Source organism: Capsicum annuum, chromosome 1, assembly GCF_002878395.1.
Source record: "Capsicum annuum cultivar UCD-10X-F1 chromosome 1, UCD10Xv1.1, whole genome shotgun sequence".
Lineage (NCBI taxonomy): Eukaryota > Viridiplantae > Streptophyta > Magnoliopsida > Solanales > Solanaceae > Capsicum > Capsicum annuum.
In genome coordinates this window covers 7,097,409-7,106,604 of record NC_061111.1, presented here as the reverse complement: position 1 = coordinate 7,106,604, position 9,196 = coordinate 7,097,409, and the positions used below count along the sequence as shown (strand labels likewise).

General features: G+C 34.8%; 1 protein-coding gene across 1 annotated transcript in view; it reads left to right on the top strand.

Annotated features, from left to right (window-relative positions):
* The window catches only part of LOC107866895, a 23,923-nt gene extending 20,866 nt beyond the window's left edge, over positions 1–3,057 (top strand). Inside the window, exon 10 of the mRNA XM_047409786.1 lies at positions 2,182–3,057. The gene's annotated coding sequence lies outside the window, so the exon portion shown is untranslated. The remainder of the gene's footprint in view (positions 1–2,181) is intronic.
* The last annotated feature ends 6,139 nt before the right edge of the window (positions 3,058–9,196 follow it).

Here is a 9,196-nt window from a genome sequence, read left to right as displayed (position 1 = left end):
AAATCAATATATAGGTACTACTTTAAATAAAATATATACTACAATATATAAGTATATACTATGTATTTATATATATATATATATAGTTATATACTAATTTATAAAACATATACACATGTATACGTTAAATATATACTACTTTAGATTTAGAAGATACACACACACACACACATATATATATATATCATTCAATATATACACTACTTTAAATAAAAGTATAAAACATACGCTACTTAATATAATAAATTAATAATACTTGATAGTAAATTAATAATGTATTAAAACTAACTTGATAGTAAATTAATAATGTATTAAAACTAAGTTTTTAATTTCAGTTTCTGAAATTCTGAATTTCAAAAAAAAAAAAAAAAGACCTTAATCGGGCCAGCCCGGGCCGATTAACCGGCGGGTCCAAACCGGGTTGAGTCTAGGCCGGGTTAACCGGGCTCAAATCAAAAACTCAATCGGACCGGGACCCGGACCCCTAAAGCCCTTGGGCTTACCGGGCCGGTTTAATTATGTGGGCCGGTTTTGACAGCCTTAACGGAGAGTATAAGCTTATGAAGTTAACAGCTATGAGTGAAGTCATAGAAACGAGTGCATGTGAAGCTGTCAAAGATGCCGAGTTAATTACCAGATATAGAGAGGTTATTTAATTTGTGGGATGCATCTTGTCTTTATTCAATATATGGTCAGGAAAGAACCAACAGCAAATTAAAATGCTAACATTTAAGTCATTACAAGTTTCCCAATAGTGTAGTTTTATTTTCTGAAACTGCAAATTGCTATCTGCTTTCTGCTTTGGTTGTTGTTCCTTTGCTGTAATTTCAATGGGAATTTAGTTTAAATTTTTTTAAATTTACTTTTACGACTCTCACTACTCATATATATTATTAACGCATGCACTTGTTTAGACTAAAAGACGACTTGATCTCATTAACTAATAATCCAAGATAATCTTGACGTTGTGGTAGAAAATCAAGAGGAGAATTAGAAATAATCAGTCTTTTCCAAAAAATAATACTAGCTGTTAGTATTTTAATTTGATTTGGCTTTTGTTCAAAATTCTCTAGCAAGTACGTAGCATGCATGCATGTGACCCACACTTCTTTTGGGTTATAATTAGACTAATTTTTTTTATTGGTTAAGTAATTATTTCATTTACCAATATGAACAACACATATAAGAACTTACGTACAACTTATTATTTCGCTTCTCGAGGTCGTCAATCTGACTGTAATTCAAAGCTACATTGAAATAGATTAATTTGATATTTTAAGTTTAAAGTTTAGATGATCGAAAACTATACGAAAAATGTAATAGGTTACAGTCTTTTTCATATTAAGATGATGAAAAATATATCTTAATTAATCAAAATTCATGCAATTTAACCTCGTGATGTAAAATCGTGACAAGTAAAAATAAAAGTAAGTATATCATAGGTGGTCCAAAATATTCTATTTTTGCATGCGAACTGCACGTTATTATTTACTGCATTTGGTTTTGTTAAGTGCATGGTCATAAGCTATCAGAGGCGGACCCACGTGGTCCCTCAAGGGTGCACGTGCACCCGGTAACTTTTTTAAAAAATTGTATATATACATATATATATATATCCTACTAAAGTGTTAATATATTTAATTGTACACCCTTAGTAATAAAACTTGTGTGAGTGTACTGATTTGGAACTCAAATGTTGACTTCCGTTTGGCCCAAAGTTGCGTGTTCAATTCCTGATGGAGTCATCTGATTTTTTTCATTTTAAGCAGCTGGCTGCCACCTCATCTGACTTTCCCCAATCCCAAGCCCCATATTTCTCCCCCAAATTCCAATTTCCATTTTCCAAGTATTTCCCCAAATCCCCCCAATTCCAAACTCCTTTATTTCTCCAAATCCCCCAATTCCAAACTCCTACAAAATAGTACCCAAAGAAAGTGAAAAGAGCAATTTTTCATTTGATGCTAAATTGCTAATAGGTACACATTTCTTCGTTTCATTTTTTTTATTTTTTTATTCAAGTTTTGGTAATGTTAATTACTTTTAATATCTACTTGTTGCTTGAAAGTTGGTGTGTAAAATTTTATTTTTTTTATTGCTTCTATTTTAAGTTTATGGGATTTGATTAAAAATAAATAAATAATTATTTTTACTTATATTCTTGATGAATTTTTTATTTTGTAGGAATTTGTTATTGATTCTTGTGAATTAAAATGGATAGATATTATTCTCCTCAACCATGTTCTAGTTTTAAAGATAATTCTCATCGCCTTATAGAAGAGTTTGGTGTGAATTCACTTAAATCCGATCCCGGAGAAAGAAAACCAATTCATGCTTCTTGGAATGGCAGGCTTGAATCCAATGAATGTTTTTTCTAATTTTGATAAAAAAAAAATGATGATATTGGCCAAACATTATCCGGATGAGTTTGGTGAATCAAAGCTTCGAGAACTTAGTTACCAACTTGATACTTTTATTATACACATGCGGCGTGGTGATCCTATATTCTCTAATTTAAAAGGAATTGGTGACTTGGCAGAAGCATTGGTTAATGCAAATCTTGTGAAGACTTATTCTCTTGTGTACTTACTTGTGAAGTTAACGTTGATTTTACCAGTCGCCACTGCAACGGTAGAGAGAGCTTTTTCATCCATGAAGCATATCAAGAATGAATTGCATAGTAGTATTGGTGATGCATTTTTAAGTGATTGTTTAGTTTGTTATATTGAGAAGGATATATTTATAAATATAAGCAATGATGTAATCATTGACTGTTTTCAGAATATGAAAATACGTTGATGTCTAGTATGAAAGGATGATCTACTTTTGTTATATTAGTTCTAAATTAATATCATTTGATCATTTTGAAGTTTATACTTTGCCCTTTTTTTTAATAATTTTTAAGTTTAAAAGATTCATATGTCAAATTGTGTAGTTGATGTTGCCCAAAAAAATTGTGTAGTTGATAATCGATATGACTATGTTAAAGATAATGGTGCACCCCCTATCTTCAAATACTAGGTTCACCTCTGAAGCTATCTCAAATGCTAATCATAGTATATTTATCACTGTTAGAGTACGAGCCCTACTAATTGCCTATCAGTGGAACAGGTAAGTAAACGTGGTTCACAGAAGTAAAAGCTGAACACAGTGTTTTTACGTGGAAAACACCCGGCTCAAGAAAGCTGTAAAAAACCATGACCTTTACCTCTATAGGATTTAACCCCAACTTCACTATAATACTTGAGCCTCAACAATCAACAAAGTTACCAGAATTCTTGTAAACTAGGAATTAAAACTTCTAACTCCTATCACTACAAAAACACAAATCTTCCCAAGATATGTGTTCCCAAGTCTTTGAGTTCCCTAACTTGAAGACACAACTCCTAACTCAGTTTATAGATCACTGAGACTAAAACAATGACTCATTACAACTCAAAGAACCTACCTACTACACACAGTCTACGACTTAAGTAAGGAACCAGGTTCTTCTTCAAGTATGAGAACTGTTTTGCTGATTATTGATTTTCTTTTCAGTGTATTCAGTAAGTTACTTGATCGTGCTCCTAACTCAGTTTATAGATCACTGAGACTAGAACAATGACTCATTACAACTCAAAGAACCTACCTACTACACACAGTCTACGACTTAAGTAAGGAACCAGGTTCTTCTTCAAGTATCAAAACTGTTTTGCTGATTGTTGATTTTCTTTTCAGTGCATTCAGTAAGTTACTTGATCGTGCTTTGTTGTATATATGCACACTTGTAATACACCTGTGATGGAGTCCTAGTTGATTTATGCTTCTTTCTTCTTTCAACTCTGTCAAGTAACTTCACTCCTTGCTGTAGCCGTTTCTCCTTCCCTGGTTGAATAAAACTCTTTTGCTTTATCTTTTATCCTTGTAGAACTCTTCTCATTATTGGACTTCTAGATCAACTCAACTTTTGAGTATTGCATTTTTCTTCCACTTTATTGAAGTGATAAGTGTTTGAGAAGGTTCCTAAATATTCTTGCTTATCCACTCCTGTCTATGCGCAATATCATCTTATCAACAGTCTTGCCTGCAGCTTTTCTTTGTACACTTGAATGGACCAGCTTTCACAACATGTTTTATTCACATGTCTATCATCAAAACTCCACATGCCTTAACAAATTCCCCCTTTTTGATAATGACAAACATAGTAACACAACATCACAGACCCCTGACATACTCAATAAGGAATTTGAATAAAAGAATAGCACAGAATGAAACAGGTTAGTCCAATTGAGTTATAAGCATTGCATAGCCTACTTTTTTCCCTTTTGACATCATCAAAAAGATGGCTCAACAATTGAAAAACGTCTAATAATTCATGGCCATTAAGGCTATCACTAAGACAATCAAAATTCAGAATAAGAGAATATGAATGCAATATGAGAAAATAGGAGAAGAAACAGTAAAACAACTAAACCCATTTCATTCATTAGTAGAGATGACTACATATACCAAAAAGTAAACAAAGAGAGAACAATCTATCAGGGAAAGGAACAAAAGAAGATAGGCTTAAGATATCAGTCAAGAGGCTAAGTAGAAGAAGAGGAGGGAATAAGAGAGGTGAGTTTCCTAATAACATCTGAATTTTCAGCTCTCTCTTTTGCCAACAAGGAATTAAGGGAAGCAATTTGAGCATGGAGGGTCCCTTTTTCTTCTTCATGAGCAGCATGTGCAGCTTCCAAAGTTGCCTGAGCAACTTGCACGTCAGCTTGTTTTTTAGCCAGTGAATTTCTGGGAGATTGGAGAAAGAATTAAGGGAGTTAAGGTGATGTTTGGATGAAGAATAAGTGCGGTGAGGGGATTTGGAATAGAGTCAGTAGAGGAAGAAGAAGAAGGGAAGGAAGATAATGAGAGTGATGCCATTTTTGAACTAGGAAAGTGTTCTTGAGTGTGAAGAGGTTGAAGTGAATTTTTAGTGTAGAATTAAAACAAAAGAAAGTGTATTTAAGAGGGAAGGGTGAGGAAGTTAAAAGGGTGAGGGACTGTATTTGGCAGAGGCGTAATGATGAGTGTTTCAGTCCTGATGGGAAAGGAAGTGACAACTTTTTAAAAGGGAAGGGACTCTTTGTATTTTGGCGGTTTAAATGGACCAAGAAGGAACCAGGAAAACAACTTGTTTTTCTTTAAGCTACTTTGAAGTAATGATAATCATACCTGAATGACAAAATAGACAAAATTGCTTCTGTAATCAAGGATTTCTGCAAAATCAACACACACATGAGTCAACATACTCTAAAATCTTGGACTTAGGATACACAACTTAATGTGTGAGACTGAATTAACCAACAACCACTTGTAAAATCAACTTATTCTATTCAAGCATTGAGAGAGACTTATGCAATTTTAATCATCCCTAAGGCTAACCTATTTTTTTCAAAATGTTCTCTACTTAAGGCCTTAGTGAAAATGTCAGCAATCTGTTCCTCAGTAGAACAAAACATAATGGATATATGACCTTTTTCAACATTATCTCTAAGAAAGTAATGCCTAATATCAATATATTTGGTTCTCTTATGTTGAACAGGATTTTTAGCTATGTTAATAGCGCTTGTATTATCACAAAAAATAGAAACACAACCAACATCTATACCAAAGTCCATGAGTTGTTGTTTAATCCATAGCAATTGAGCACAACAGGAACCTGCAACAACATATTCATCTTCAGCAGTAGACAAGGCAACTGAATTTTGCTTCTTAGTGGACCAGGTAATCAAACATGATCCAAGGAAGTGTGCTATTCCTGTAGTGTTTTTCCTGTCCACCAGATATCCTGCATAATCAGCATCTGAGTAACCTACCAGATTAAAGTTAATATCTTTGGGGTACCATAAGCCAAGATCAGTGGTTCCCTTCAAGTATCTGAAGATTTTCTTCACAAATTTTCGATGTGATTCTTTGGGTTTTGCTTGAAACCTGGCACATAGTCCTACACTGAACACAATGTCAGGTCTACTTGCTGTGAGGTACAATAATGACCCTATCATACCTCTATACGTCTTTTGCTCTACATCTGAACCTATTTCATCTAATTCCAGCTTTGTGGCAGTGGCAATAGGAGTACTTATCTCTTTTGCCTCTTCCATGGAGAAGCTCTTTGGCATACTTCTGTTGGTGAATCATTATCCCTGAAGCTGACTACTTTATTTGTAAGCCTAAGATGTAATTCAGCTCTCCCATCATACTCATCTCAAATTCGCAACTCATGAGTTTGGAAAACTCATGAGTCATACTCATATTTGTTGAGCCAAAAATAATATCATCCACATACATCTGCACAACTAACAAATCCTTCCCATTAGTTTTCAAGAAAAGGGTATTGTCAATTTTACCTCTAGTATGTCCATGTTCCAATAGAAACTTTGACAGTCTCTCATACCAAGCTCTTGAAGTTTGTTTCAACCCATGCAAAGCTTTGTCCAATTTGTACACATGATTTGGAAACTCCTTGCTTTCAAATCCTAGAGGTTGTTTAACATTCACCTCCTCCTTGAGAATTCCATTTAGGAATGCACTCTTCACATCCATCTGATAAAGGATAAACTCCATGTAAGCAGCAAAATCATAAGTAATCTTATAGCTTCAAGTCTTGCTACAGTATCAAAAGTTTCATCAAAGTCAATTCCTTCTTCTTGGTTGTATCCTTGGACCACCAATCTTGTCTTGTTCCTTGTAACTGTTCCATGCTCATCAACTTTATTTTTATACACCCATTTAGTCCCAATTACTTTTCTAACCCATTTAGTCCCAATTACTGTTCTATCTTTAGGGAGAGGAACTAAGTGTCATACTTTGCTTCTCTCAAACTGATTCAACTCTTCCCGCATGGCTATGATCCAATCAGCATCAAACAATGCTTCAGTTATCTTCTTTGGCTCAATATCTAGCAAGAATGCCTTGAAGGCACACATACTTCTCAATCCAGACCTTATGGTGATCCCAGATGTGAGATAAGTAAGAACATTCTCAATAGGATGTAATCCTTGATACTTATATCCTTTTGGAATCAAGCCTAGTGAGCTACCAAGATCACTACTTATGTTCTGAGCTGGGGTATGTTGGGTATCAATTCCCCCTATCACTATGCCCTCAACTTCAATTCCCCCTATCAAAGTGTCTCCATGTTCGGTAGCTCCAATTGATGAACCAAGTTGTATAACCTGTTCCTCAGTGTCACTTCCTTCCTGCAGGTTAGTTTTAACATAGGATTCATTAAATATTACATGTATGCTTTCTTCAACACAGTTAGTTTTGTTATTTAAAATCCTATAAGCCTTACTATGAAGTGAATACCATAAGAAGATTCCCTCATCACTGTTAGCATCAAACTTTCCTAGATTGTCCTTTCCATTATTGTGTATGAAATATTTACAACTAAAGGTTCTAAAATGAGAAATGTTAGGCTTTCTTCCTTTTAGTAATTCATAAGGAGTTTTCTCTAACATTGGTCTGATCATGTATCTATTTAAGATATATGTTGCAGTACTTATTGCCTCAACCCAAAGGTTTTTAGCAATATTTGTTGCAAGCATCATTGTTCTAGTCATATCTTCCAAGGTTCTGTTTTTCCTTTCCACCACTCCATTTTGTTGTGGTGTTCTAGGAGCTGAGAAATTGTGATCTATACCATTTGCTGAACAGAATTCTAAGAACTTTGCATTCTCAAATTTTGTACCGTGGTCAAACCTTATGGAAACTAAAGAAGTGCCCAATTTCTTTTCAACTTTCTTAATGAAGATTTCAAAGACATCAAAGGCATCTTCCATAGAAGTTAGAAAAATAGTCCATGTGAATCTGGAATAATCATCAATAATAAAAAAAAGACATACCTTTTTCCACCTATGCTTTGAAGTCTCATGGGTCCACATAAGTCCATATGAACCAGGTCGAGACACTTGGTAGTGCTAATATGGTTCTTTGACTTGAAAGAAGATCTTACCTGCTTCCCCCTTACACATGTACTACATAACTTTTCTTCCTTAAACTTGATCTTGGGTAATCCCAATACCATGTCTTTGGATGAAAGTATGTTTAGCTGTTTCAAACTTGCATGACCAAGTCTTTTGTGCCAAATGAGGGGATCATTTTTTATAGCACTCAGACAAGTCAGTTCAGGTCCTGGTAGTGCCATAATGTCAGATTTGTATACATTTCTGTATCTCCTTGCAGTGAGCACAATCTCTTTGGTGTCCATTCTTTTGACTTTAACACCTGCAGCAGTGAAAATAACTTTATTCCTTTTGTCACACAGTTGAGAGATGCTCAGAAGGTTATGCTTTAGTCCTTCTACGAGATAGACATTCTCAAATGTCTTTGACTCAGTTGAGCCAATCTTTACAACTCCATTGATGATTCCCTTTTTTCCATCACCAAAATAAACTCCCCCTCTATCTATTTTAGAGAGTGAAAGGAACATTTTCTTATCACCAGTCATGTGTCTTGAGCAAGCACTGTCTAAGTACCAGTGCCTTTTGCTTCCTTTCACCTCCTCCTGCATAAGAAATCAATGGTTAGGCTTAGGAACCCAGACAAGCTTGGATCCTATTTTATGAGTGAAAGGATGAATTAAGTTCCTTCTAGTCCATGCAGGCAGCATGTAGTTCAACCTGTTTCTCTGACCAGAACTGGTATTGTTCTTTTTGGTCTGAGAAGATCTGTTAGCCAGGTTTAGACTGTTTGATCTGCTTTTTACAGCCACTGGACATTCAGTGGTGGGATGTCCAAGGTTTCCACAGATATAACATAAATCCTTAAGATCACCAAAACTTTTGTGGAATCGCAACCCTGCCTTAATTTCTTTCACTCAAATTGTGAACAATTCTTGAGGAGTTTGTCCACCTATTTGCCCTTTCTAGATCAAGTTTTAGTTTAGAAACTTCATGACTCAACTTATTCATTTTTTCAGTTAAATCACAGCACTCTTGTTTGTATCTAACCAACTCAAGTTCAGCATTTTCTTGTTCTTTACTCATGGCCTTTTTCCCATTTTTAGAGAGAGTTAGTTTGAGAACTTTAGACTTAAGATTATTGTTTGACATCTCAAGTTCTGTAACCTATTTCTTGAGAGTGCATTTTTCCTTATCAACTGTATCTGAGCAAGCCTTTAGATCAATAAGATCAAATTTGAGACTTGCAAGACTGTTGAACAATTCATCCCTATCAGAGG